At 42.2% G+C, this 11978-nt stretch overlaps 1 long non-coding RNA gene across 1 annotated transcript; it reads left to right on the plus strand.

The window, feature by feature from the left end:
- The first annotated feature begins 308 nt into the window (after window positions 1-308).
- Window positions 309-11098, plus strand: LOC134359377 (uncharacterized). The gene is made up of 3 exons (XR_010021097.1): window positions 309-384; window positions 9311-9629; window positions 10430-11098. It is a non-coding gene; the product is annotated as an uncharacterized LOC134359377 (long non-coding RNA).
- The last annotated feature ends 880 nt before the right edge of the window (window positions 11099-11978 follow it).

Below are 11978 nucleotides of genomic sequence, written 5' to 3' on the forward strand. Positions count from 1 at the left end.
TCTCCACAGTACACTGTAGAAAGTGGCAAAGGTTTTTGCAACATACCGACTTCTGTGGAACAAGTGTCCACATTTCCCAGCACCTTACACAAACCTTTACTGATGGAGGACAGCGTTTTCTACTGTAAGCACATTGGCAGAAGATCTTGCTTACACCAAAGATAACTTTGCTGTTGTTGTTTTCATATGTTTTTCCTTCAATAATCCTGTGAAGCAATGGAAAATTTCCAGTCTGATAAACAATATTATCAGCCAATATAATCAAGGTTTGCTCTAGGGGAGCGGCTTTGTCAAGGGAGTGCCTTGTGAGAAAAGTGTGAGTCTTTGTCTCGAGAGTCTTCGGCGAGGAGGCTGAGGGAGGAGACTACGCCACAGTTGGAGAGGGTGAGAAGTGGTGACATTTTGCAGCGTGACTTCAGAGAACTCGGAAGAAGGCTGAAAAGCAGGACCTCTAGGGTGGTTATCTCCGAGTTTGCTTCCAGCTCCTTGTGCTGGAGAGGACATAAACAGGGAGATAGGGGATCTGAATGTGTGGCTGAGGAGCTGGTGCGGGGAGCAGGGATTTAGATCCTTGGACCACTGGGATATGTTTTGGGGGTAAGGATGAATTGTACAGAAGGGATGGGTTGCACCTTAACAGACAGGGGACCAGCGTTCTGGCAGGTAGGTTTGCCACTGCTACACGGGTGTGTTTAAACTAAGTAGTGGGGGGAGGGGACGAACTGGAAATATAAGAATGGAATTAAAAGGAAGGAGAGAATACGAAAAGTTAAGAAAGACAACAGGGGGCAGAAAGCTCAGGAAGGGATCGGAGAGTATGGCCAAGTGCAATAGGAATCAATGTGAAAAGTGAGGGGAGTAAAAGTATTACTTTAAAAGGATTAGAAGCATTATATATGAATGCACGGAGTATAAGAAATAAAGTGGATGAGCTTGAGGCTCAGTTGGAAATTGGCAAGTATGATGTTGTGGGAATCACAGAGACATGGCTGCAAGGGGACCAGGGCTGGGAAATGAATATTCAGGGTATACATCCTATCGAAAGGACAGACAGGTTGGCAGAGGGGGTGGGGTGGCTCTATTGGTGAGGAATGAAATTCAGTCCCTTGCGAGGGGGGACATAGAATCAGGAGATGTAGAGTTAGTACGGATAGAACTGAGAAACTGTAAGGGCAAAAAGACCCTGCTGGGAGTTATCTACAGGCCCCCAAACAGTAGCCTGGATACAGGATGCAAGTTAAATCAAGAGTTAAAATTGGCATGCCGCAAAGGTAATTCTCCTGTTGTTATGGGGGACTTCAACATGCAGGTAGACTGGGAAAATCAGGTTGGTACTGGAGCCCAAGAAAGGGTGTTTGTGGAATGCCTCAGAGATGGATTCTTAGGGCAGCTTGTATTAGAGCCTACCAGGGAGAAGGCAATTCTGGATTTAGTATTGTGTAATGAGCCAGATTTAATAAGGGAACTCGAGGTAAAGAAGCCACTAGGAGATAATGATCATAATATGATAAGTTTTAATCTACAATTTGAGAGGGAGAAGGGAAGATCGGAAGTGTCAGTATTACAGTTGAACAAAGGGGACTATGGACCCATGAGGGAGTTGCTGGCCAAAGTTGACTGGAAAGATACCCTAGCAGGGATGACAGTGGAATGACAATGGCAGGTACTTCTGGGAATAATACAGAAGGTGCAGGATCAGTTCATTCCAAAGAGGAAGAAAGATTCTAAGGGGAGTAAGGGGCGACCGTGGATGACAAGGGAAGTCAAGGACAGTATAAAAATAAAAGAGAGGAAGTATTACATAGCAAGGATGAGCAGGAAGCCAGAGGATTGGGAGACTTTTAAGGAGCAACAGAAGATAACTAAAAAGGCAATACGGGGGGAAAAGATGAGGTACGGAGGTAAACTAGCCAAGAATATAAAGGAGGATAGTAAAAGCTTCTTTAGGTAAGTGAAGAGGAAAAAATTAGTTAAGACCAAAGTTGGGCCTTTGAAGACAGAAACGGGTGAAATTATTATGGGGAACAAGGAAATGGCAGATGAGCTGAACAGGTACTTTGGATCTGTCTTCACTAGGGAATACACAAACAATCTCCCAGATGTAATAATGGCCAGAGGACGTAGGTAACGGAGGAACTGAAGGAAATTCGCATCAGGCAGAAAATGGTGTTGGATAGACTGACGGGACTGAAGGCTGATAAATCCCCAGGGCCTGATGGTCTGCATCCCAGGGTACTTAAGGAGCTGGCTCTAGAAATCGTGGATGCATTGGTAATCATTTTCCAATGTTCTATAGACTCAGGATCAGTTCCTGCGGATTGGAGGGTAGGTAATGTTATCCCACTTTTTAAGAAAGGAGGGAGAGAGAAAACAGGCAATTAAAGACCTGTTAGTTTGACATCAGTGGTGAGGAAGATGCTGTAATCAATTATAAAAGATGAAATAGCGGCATATTTGGATAGCAGTAACAGGATAGGTCCAAGTCAGCATGGATTTATGAAGGGGAAATCATTCTTGACTAATCTTCTGGAATTTTTTGAGAATGTAACTATGAAAATGGACATGGGAAAGCCAGTGGATGTGGTATACCTGGACTTTCAGAAAGCCTTTGATAAGGTCCCACATAGGAGGTTAGTGGGCAAAATTAGAGCAAATGGTATTGGGGATAGCGTACCGACATGGATAGAAAATTGGTTGGCAGACAGGAAACAAGGAGTAGGGATTACTGGGTCCTTTTCAGAGTGGCAGGCAGTGACCAGTGGGGTACCGCAAGGCTCGGTGCTGGGACCGCAGCTATTTACTATATACATTAATGATTTAGATGAAGGGATTAAAAGTAACATTAGCAAATTTGCAGATGACACAAAGCTGGGTGGCAGTGTGAAATGTGAGGAGGATGTTATGAGAATGCAGGGTGAATAAGACAGGTTGAGTGAGTGGGCAGATGCATGGCAGATGCAGTTTAATGTGGACAAATGTGAGGTTATCCACTTTGGTGGCAAGAACAGGAAGGCAGATTACTATCTGAATGGTGTCAAGTTAGGAAAAGGGGAAGTACAACAAGATCTAGGTGTCCTTGTTTATCAGTCACTGAAAGTAAGCATGCAGGTACAGCAGGCAGTGAAGAAAGCTAATGGCATGTTGGCCTTCATAACAAGGGGAGTTGAGTATAGGAGCAAAGAGGTCCTTTTGCAGTTGTACAGGGCCCTGGTGAGACCACACCAGGAATATTGTGTACAGTTTTTGTCTCCAAATTTGAGGAAGGACATTCTAGCTATTGAGGGAGTGCAGCGTAGGTTCATGAGGTTAATTCCCAGGATGGCGGGACTGTCATGTGTTGAAAGATTGGAGCGACTGGGCTTGTATACACTGGAATTTAGAAGGATGAGAGGGGATCTGATTGAAACATATAAGATTATTAAGGGCTGGAGGCAGGAAACATGTTCCCGGTGTTGGGGGAGTCCAGAACCAGAGGCCATAGTTTAAGAATAAGGGGTAGACCATTTAGAACGGAGTTGAGGAAAATTTTTTTCACACAGAGGGTTGTGGTTCTGTGGAATACTCTGCCTCAGAAGGCAGTGGAGGCCAATTCTCTGGATCCTTTCAAGAAAGAGTTAGATAGAGCTGTTAAAGATAGCGGAGTGAAGGGATATGGGGAGAAGGCAGGAAAAGGGTACTGATTGTGGATGATCAGCCATGATCACCGTGAATGGCGGTGCTGGCTCGAAGGTTTGAATGGCCTACTCCTGCACTTATTGTCTACTGTCTATTGTCTGACAATTTGTAATGTGAATGTTCCTTCACCTGGCCGTAAAGATCTTTATATCCTGTATAGTGGCATCAGGGAGCTTTATGGGAGCCCTCAACCCATTGTGCAAGGTGCAAAGGGTCAATAACACCTACAAGATAGGAATAGCTTCCTTTTATCCATATCTTCAGATTGCTATTCTTGTCTGATGGGTAGTTTGAATCCAGTCTAGCGTTCAAACATTCAAAATAACTAGGATAATTTTGGATCAACCTATAGATCACATGTTGGAGGCACTAATAACCGCATTCTCTCTAATATATTCCTTAATACTTCCTTCAGAACAGCATTAAGACGACCTTCATTATAAGATAGTGTACTTTATAGATTACTAAGCCTGCACTCCACTTCATTCTTCAGCCTTGAAGCTATTTTTCTTTCATATGCATGCAATTCATTGATAAGTAGACATGATGAGACAAGACTTAATGGAAATGTCAAATAGCTTTGATTTTGAACTCATTATAACCTGCCAGGATACATTTATAATCTGGATCTCTTCACAATAATGTTCTACAAATTTGATTTACAATAGTCAGAGGAGGTAGGGGAGGTCCTTAATTAATACATGTTCACCAGTGAGAGAGACCTTGATATTTGTGAGGACTGCTTAAAACAGGCTGATAGACTAGAACATGTCGACGCTAAGAAGGAGGATGTGCTAGGACTTTTGGAAAACATGAGGACAGATAACTCCCTGGGGCCAGACAGAATATAGCCTATGTTACTATGGGAAGTGAGGGAAGGGATTGCTGCACCTTTGGTTATGATTGTTGTGTCCTCCAATGGCCACAGGAGTAGTACAAGATGATTGGAGGGTGGCAAATGTAATTCCCTTGCTCAAGAAAGGGAGTAGGGATAACCCTGGAATTATAGACCATTAGTCTTACTTCAGTTGTGGAAATATTATTGGAGAAGATTCTTAAGGAATGGATTTATTGAACATTTGGAAAAGCATATTCTGATTAGGGGTAGTCAGCATGGTTTTGTGAGGGCCAGGCCAGGCCTCAAAACCTTGACTGTACTCTTTGAAGATGTGACAAAGCACTTTGGTGAAGGTAGGGCAGTAGATGTGCTGTATATGGATTTTAGTAAGGCACTTAACAAGATTTCCCATAGTAGGCTCCTTCAGAAAGTCAGGAGGCATGGGATCCAGTCAAACTTGGCTGTGTGGACTCACAATTGGCTTGACCATAAAAAGCAGAGGGTAGTTGTAGATGAAACATATTTTGCCTAGAGGCCAGTGTTCTGAAGGATCTGTTCTGGGACCCCTACTCTTTGTGATTTCTATAAATGACTTTGTGACAGATGTAAAAGGTTGTTGGAGGTTACTTCGGGCCAATGACAGGATGCAGAGCAGGGCTGAGAAGTGGCAGATGGAGTTCCTGAAAAAATGGAAAGTGGTTGAATTTGAAGGTGGAATACGGGGTTTAATGGCAAGATTCTTAGCAGTGTGGAAGAGCAAATGGATCTTGGGGTCCACATCCAAAGATTATTCTAAGTTGTTATGCAAGCTCGTAAGGTTGCTAAGAAAGCATATTGTGTGTTGGCCTTCAGTAGTTGAGAGATTAAGTTCAAAGGCCATGAAGTAATGTTGCAATTCTATAAAACCCTGGTTGGATCACACTTGGAAAATTGTAACACACACGAAATGTTAGAGGTACTCAACAGTCTGGGCAGCATCTATGGAAAAGAGTAAACAGTCGGCCTTTCGGGCCCAGACCCATCATCAGGAATATCATGTACGCTTCTGGTTGCCACTTTATAGGAAGGATGTAGGAGCTTTAGAGAGGGTGCAGAGGAGATTTACCAGGTTTCTGCCTGGATTAGAGAGTATAACTTATGAGGATAGGTTTAGCGAGCTGGGGGTTTTCTCTTTGGTGAGAAAAAGGGTCAAAGGTGACTAGGAGACGGAAGTTTTAAGGTGATTGGAGAAAAATAGAGGCAGGATGTCAGAGGTAAGTTTTTTTTTGCCGAGTGCTGGGTGTGTGGGATGCCAGGGGTGGTGGTGGGGGCAGATACAATAGGGGTATTTAAGGGATTCTTAGATAGACAGATGAATGTTGGAAAAATGGAAGGCTATGTAGGAGGGAAGGGCTAAGATTGACCTTAGAGTAGATTAAAAGATCATCACAGTGTTATGGGTCAAAGGTCCTCTGTTCTATGTTCTATTGTTGAGACCGGAGCAGGGCTGTATGAGTAAACTAAAAAGCCAGATGCACAAAATCTGATCACCATTTCAATACAAAGTATGGCCCTAGAGCAGGATCACAATCATCCTAATGAAAGGAACTTAACCTTCAGTTAAATATTATATCCCATCGATATTAGGCTGAACACTCTCTGTGAATACTCAGGGACTATATTTTACCCCATCGAAATTAAGCCTAACATACTCTCTCACTACGTAGGGAATAGCTTTTTTGTGCTTTGCCTTCACACATGATGGATGTCTGATACAAGTCTGAAGTTTTAATCAGCAAAAAAGAATCCTTAGATTGAGTATGATCCCAATGAGAAAACAAAACAGAGTCAAATGCATAAAATCCACGGCCAAAATTGCAAAGTATTGAAGAGACATATAATCTGGCAAAGTATATCAGCCCCTACAACAGCTCACAAACAGACCTGCTCAATATGGATTCTTTTGTTCAACTCGTAGCATTGCTAAATAATGTCAATAATTAATAAAGTTGTCATTGGAGCACAAACTAGCAGAACTGGGTTGATGAAGATTGGTGTGGGGAGATGGTATTGTTATTTTTTCATCTTATTTTACCTTTATGAAGCAATTGGGATTCTAAATGCCCTTAAATAGAATTGTTTCTATTTTGGTGAAATTATTCAGATGCAGATTCCTTGCACTGGCATAGGCAGTTAGCTTCAAGAATCTGCTTTACTTTATTTATCATTTCAAAGGCATTCGCATACAATTGATGACTTTAAGGAACATATAAGTCTTTTTCTCTGCTCCATTCATCAGTAGATATGGGAGAAAGTGAAAACTGATGAATACAAACTGCTGTATCTTATCTAAATGTTGGCTTCAGGACATTACGAAGTATAGTTTTCTATGAACGAATCTATAATTTTTTTTCAGATTATGAAAACACTCTGTCCATTCATACATGCATTAAGAAATGATACAATGTTCCTCCAGAGTGATATCACAGAAAAACAGGACAAACCAAAGACTAACACTGACAGAACCACATAATTATAACATATAGTTACAGCAGTGCAAAACAATACCATAATTTGATAAAGAACAGATCATGGGCACGGTAAAAAAAAAGTCTCAAGTCCTGATCGACTCCAAGTCCCCGATAGCAGGCGGCAAAGGGGAGAAACTCCCTGCCATAAACCTCCAGGCACCGACAACTGCCAATGCATTGGAAGCACCTGACAACAGCCGACACCAAGTCCGTCCATCCGAAAACTTCGAGCCTCCGACCAGCCCCTCCAATACAGCCTCCCGAGCACCATCCTCTGCCGAGCGCCTTTGACCTAGCTCCGGCCACCAATACAAGCAAAGCTGAGGATTCGGGGCCTTCTGCTCCAGAGATTCCGGTTACCACACAGTAGTAGCGGCAGCGAAGCGGGCATTACAGAAGTTTCTCTAGATGTTCCTCTGTACTCTCACGTCCGTCTTCATCAAATCAGAATTGTGCACGGTACCCTACTTGACAGATTACAGATATCATTCACCGGAGAGGCCGCGCACACTGCATCGCGCCGCCATCTTCTCCTCCTCCAAATAAGTAGTAATTGGATTTAATACTGGCACTGCAATGAGAATAAAGCAAAATACAAAATTTTCCCAAAGTTCTACTTTGTAGAATTTGGAAATACAGTGGATTCCATTTCATTGGGACACGTTGGGACCAGTACATTTTGGCCCAATTATGTGGTTGGCCCAATTAGCCAAAGTTTCATGGAAATAGTTAAAAGATAACAAAGACAAACATCCATTTAACTGAGTAAGCATTTAAATGAAATACAGAACAAATTAGAATACCCTCAATACTACTATAGCATTGTAGAACTGTGTATTAGTTACTAATAGTTAGCAACTAAAAAGCAAAATTGTCAAAAATCTGCCCAATGGATAATATAACAAAAGCACACACAACTGACACTATTTAAAAACTGTTCGATCTGTAATGTCTAATAGCTGTTTCTGGGATCTCCAAGCCTGAATGTTTGAAACCGCAATGAGCAAAACAGTTCTGAATTGTCTTACTGCTTATTTCTCACCAACTATCAGTTACAAAATTCATTGCTCTTTTGAACAAAAACATACACAACTAATGCAATTTAAAATCTGTTCACTCTTAATCATGGTGTACAGTCTAATGGCCACATAAGTGCACGTGACTGACACTAGTTGGACACTGTTTGGCAACAGTCTTCTGTCCCAATTAAATGGCATAATGTCCCAAATAATCAAAGGCAATCATGACTGTTTTCCCGAATCGTTTTTGTTCTTTAAGAGTTGTCCCAAATAAGTGTCTGCCCCGACTAACTGATGGTCCAATTAACCAGAATCCACTGTACTTAATAATTTTTGTGACCATTCACGGAAAAGACATATCATCCCATTTGCTTGCAAGGTTTATATCATTTCAGAATAATGTCATTGTTTCTTTCCAACATTCTCTGAGCAATAACTCAGTTTTCCCCCATACGAACTGCAGATCCTCAGCATCCAGTGGAGTATGCACACCAACCCTGCCATAAAACCTTTGTGGCAGGAAATCTTGCACATAAAGATCAGCAAATTTCAAGCAAATAATATGTTACAGTATGTTAAAATATTACAATAAGACCCTTGACTTCCTGATCAACAGGCTGAAATGTGTAAGTATAGGTTGAAATACCTTCACCAGAGTTACCCCAAAGACTGGAAGCCCAGAAGGTTGCATCCTCAGCCCCTCAGTCTGCTCCCTGTACACTCATGACTGTGTGGCCAGATTCTGCTCGAATTCCATCTGCAAGTTTGCAGGTAATACCACGGTAGTGAGCCATGTCTTAAGTAATGATGAGTTAGAGTACTGGACGAAGACAGAGAGACTGGTGGCATGGTGTCATGACAACAACTTTTTCCTCAATGTCAGCAAAACAAGAGCGCATTGACTTTAGCGGGTTGGGGGGTGGAGGGGAGCACATGCTCCTGTCTGCATCAATGTGTCGAAGTTGAGACCTTGAACTTCCTAGGAGTGAATGGCACCAATAGCCTTCCTGGTCTAACCACAGGGATGCCATTGCTGAGACAGCTCACTTTCTCAGGAGGTTAAAGAGATTTGACATGGATCCAAGATACCTACAGATTTCTATTGATACACCCTAGGAAGCATGCTATTTGTGTAATGGACATCACTTCCTGGACCTTTCTTATGTTTTTTGCCCAGCCCTGCTTTCTAAACACAGCAGCTGGCACTCTTAGATATCAAAGGGTTGTTTTGAATAAGATAAACTTCCAACTAATATTCTTTTGTTTAGCTTCTAGTTGTAAACCCAAGAAACCCAGCGTCAGTGATACTTGGCGCTGTTTTGCGGACAGCTAGCAAAACTATTAACTGGTCGACTAAATATACTTTCTCTGGACTACAATCACAGCAATCCACAGACTGTAGTTTCCCTTTGTGAGCTGTGCTTTTGAACCGTCTGTACTAGTGTTTTTGCAGCATCCTGAAGGAACTGGTGAACTGGACTCTTGATTTTGGGTCAGATTGAAGCAGTGGAGAGTGAAAAATGAACCGGTGTTTAGCCGATTTAAGCGCTGAGCCTGATTAAGAAGATTTTGTCGTCGAGGCCGAGGGTGAGTTGGACCGGTATTCAGCTCACTACTCTGTGAGGCTTTACTTGGCTCAGAACTGAACTGGCTCCATGGCTGCTGATTCAGTTTTGGGGACTCAGTGGTTCATGTTCTGTGTATTATTTGTTTACGTATGTTTTATTTTTGGCATGATTTATTCTTTTGGATATGGTTTATGTTATGTGAGTTTTTTCATGGACTCTTGTACTTTGTTTTGTCACTGCCTGCGAATAAAATAAGCTCAAGTTTGCATATGGTATACTTAGATAATAAATGTACTTTGAACTTTAAAAGGGAGTCTGTCTTCGGTATTTAACGTAAGTGGCAAGCAATAATCAGTTTAAAATTGAAAGGACAACTTTGCAAAACAGACACAATGTCTACAGAAAGCAGAATGTTGGGTCACATCACCTAGACCGGCTTCTCAAGATGTGCAGTATAAGACAATGGGTTATGTAAATTCGGCTTGTTTCAAACAGACAGTGCTAGTTAAGTTATTTTGTTCAAGGAAGCTTGCAGACCAGATGGATAATATCACTTAGCATTTGTAAATGGTTGGTTCCTTAAGAATAAGTTTGTCATAGCTGGGAGCGGTAGTGGGGATAAGCTCCCACTGACTATTAAGTACTCCCAATTGAATGAGTAATGTATGGATCTATTTCTTTTAGAGCAATGACTCCCCTTAGCACTACTTATGGACTGATAACTTAGCTATGCACAATGATCTGAGACCTAAGTGTGCGCATTGAATTGCTCTCTCTCTTTCTCTCTCTCACACTGCAATGTGAATACACCACTTAAAGGCACCTCCGCATGCGTGACTTCATTTATTTGATATGCAGCTGCACAGCAGCCCGTGAGCTTCAAACAGCCTCTGACAACCAAGTCCAGCTCCTGCCCTTCACATGTGGCTTAGCTACTAAGCCCGATGGAGCCATTTCTACTGACAAGAAAAGGGGAAAAGGCGGGTTACCAGCACCTTAAAACCAATTGCTTCGGACCGATCGGGCTCACCTTCCATGGCTGCAGCTCATCTAGGTGAAGGAAAACTCTGATCTCAAACCTCTGCCTCCTTGCGGCTATACCCACTCATGGGGAAGGCTTCAGGAGTCAAAAACGAGGAAAAATTCAGAGCTGGTGTCCCTAAGGCAGTCCTACATTGAATTCAACGCTGACCGGCAACGACTGCGATGCTGCTGGTGCCAAACTGTATCAGTCTCTGCCGTTCATTGGATGCATCAGCTGCATGGGTAACAGCCTGCACTCCATATTGTACTGCCCTGGCTTGCTCACCATGTAGAGAATTGGGCACAACATGGTAGACAGAGACTAACGGAGGGCCTCAGATCAAATGGCTGATGTACTAATAAGTTGGGAGGTTTGTGTACGTAAAGAGTCCGCTTCACAGTATTAATTGTGGGTACCTGGCAACTGTGTCTCCAAGAAACTTTAAGACCGTGTAAAAAGGTTAAAGTGGCAGAAAAATCATGTAGGGAACTGTTCAGCCTTATTAGGAATGTTTACAGAACACTGATAGAAAGAATGAAAGAAACACAGGGTGAACTAGAATCCATTCATTTGGCTTTGATTTCTACGACAGACAATTTGTTTACCTGCATTGTTGATATGTCTTTATAGCTTATAGGAACTTTACTTGTGTTTTGGAAATCCTTTGTGTTTTATAAATGGCTTCTGATTTGGAACTCTTTCATAAGATCTAAATCATTGGTTTTATATGTGTTTTAAGAATGTTGTTTGGATTTAAACATATATCACTAAAAATAAATGAACTGTGTTTAAACTACTTTGTTAGTTGGAAGTATTTTCTCTTTGGTAGGGAGGGGGGATCCACTGCTCAAATAATTGATACTAGCAGCTAAACTCGCAGTGCAGAAAAAACAGGGAAGTGAACTTGTCTTTGAAGATTGGGTATTTACACCATAAATTCCCTTTAGTGAAGGTACCGGGCTTAAGGTCTTTGTTTGAGTTTAGAAGTTCGCCGTTAAAACCCAATACATTACATCTAGATGCATCACAACTTGATATGAAAACTGCTTTGCACATGACCACAAGAAATGGCAAGGAACTATGGACATTGCTCAACATATCACAGAAACCAGCCTCCCCTCTCACTGTACCTCTTCCTAGAGATGCTGCCTGGCCTGCTGCGTTCACCAGCAACTTTGATGTGTGTTGCTCCCCTCCAAGAACTCTGTCTGTTCACCTCAGTGCCTGAGTAAAGCAGCCAGCATTATCAAAGGCTGCACCTATCCTGGACATTCTCTCTTCTCTCCTCTTCCATAAGGCAGAACATACAAAAGCCTGAAAGCACATATCACTGGGCTCAAGAGC

The sequence above is a fragment of the Mobula hypostoma genome, chromosome 20 (assembly GCF_963921235.1).
Source record: "Mobula hypostoma chromosome 20, sMobHyp1.1, whole genome shotgun sequence".
NCBI classification, from domain to species: Eukaryota; Metazoa; Chordata; class Chondrichthyes; order Myliobatiformes; family Myliobatidae; genus Mobula; species Mobula hypostoma.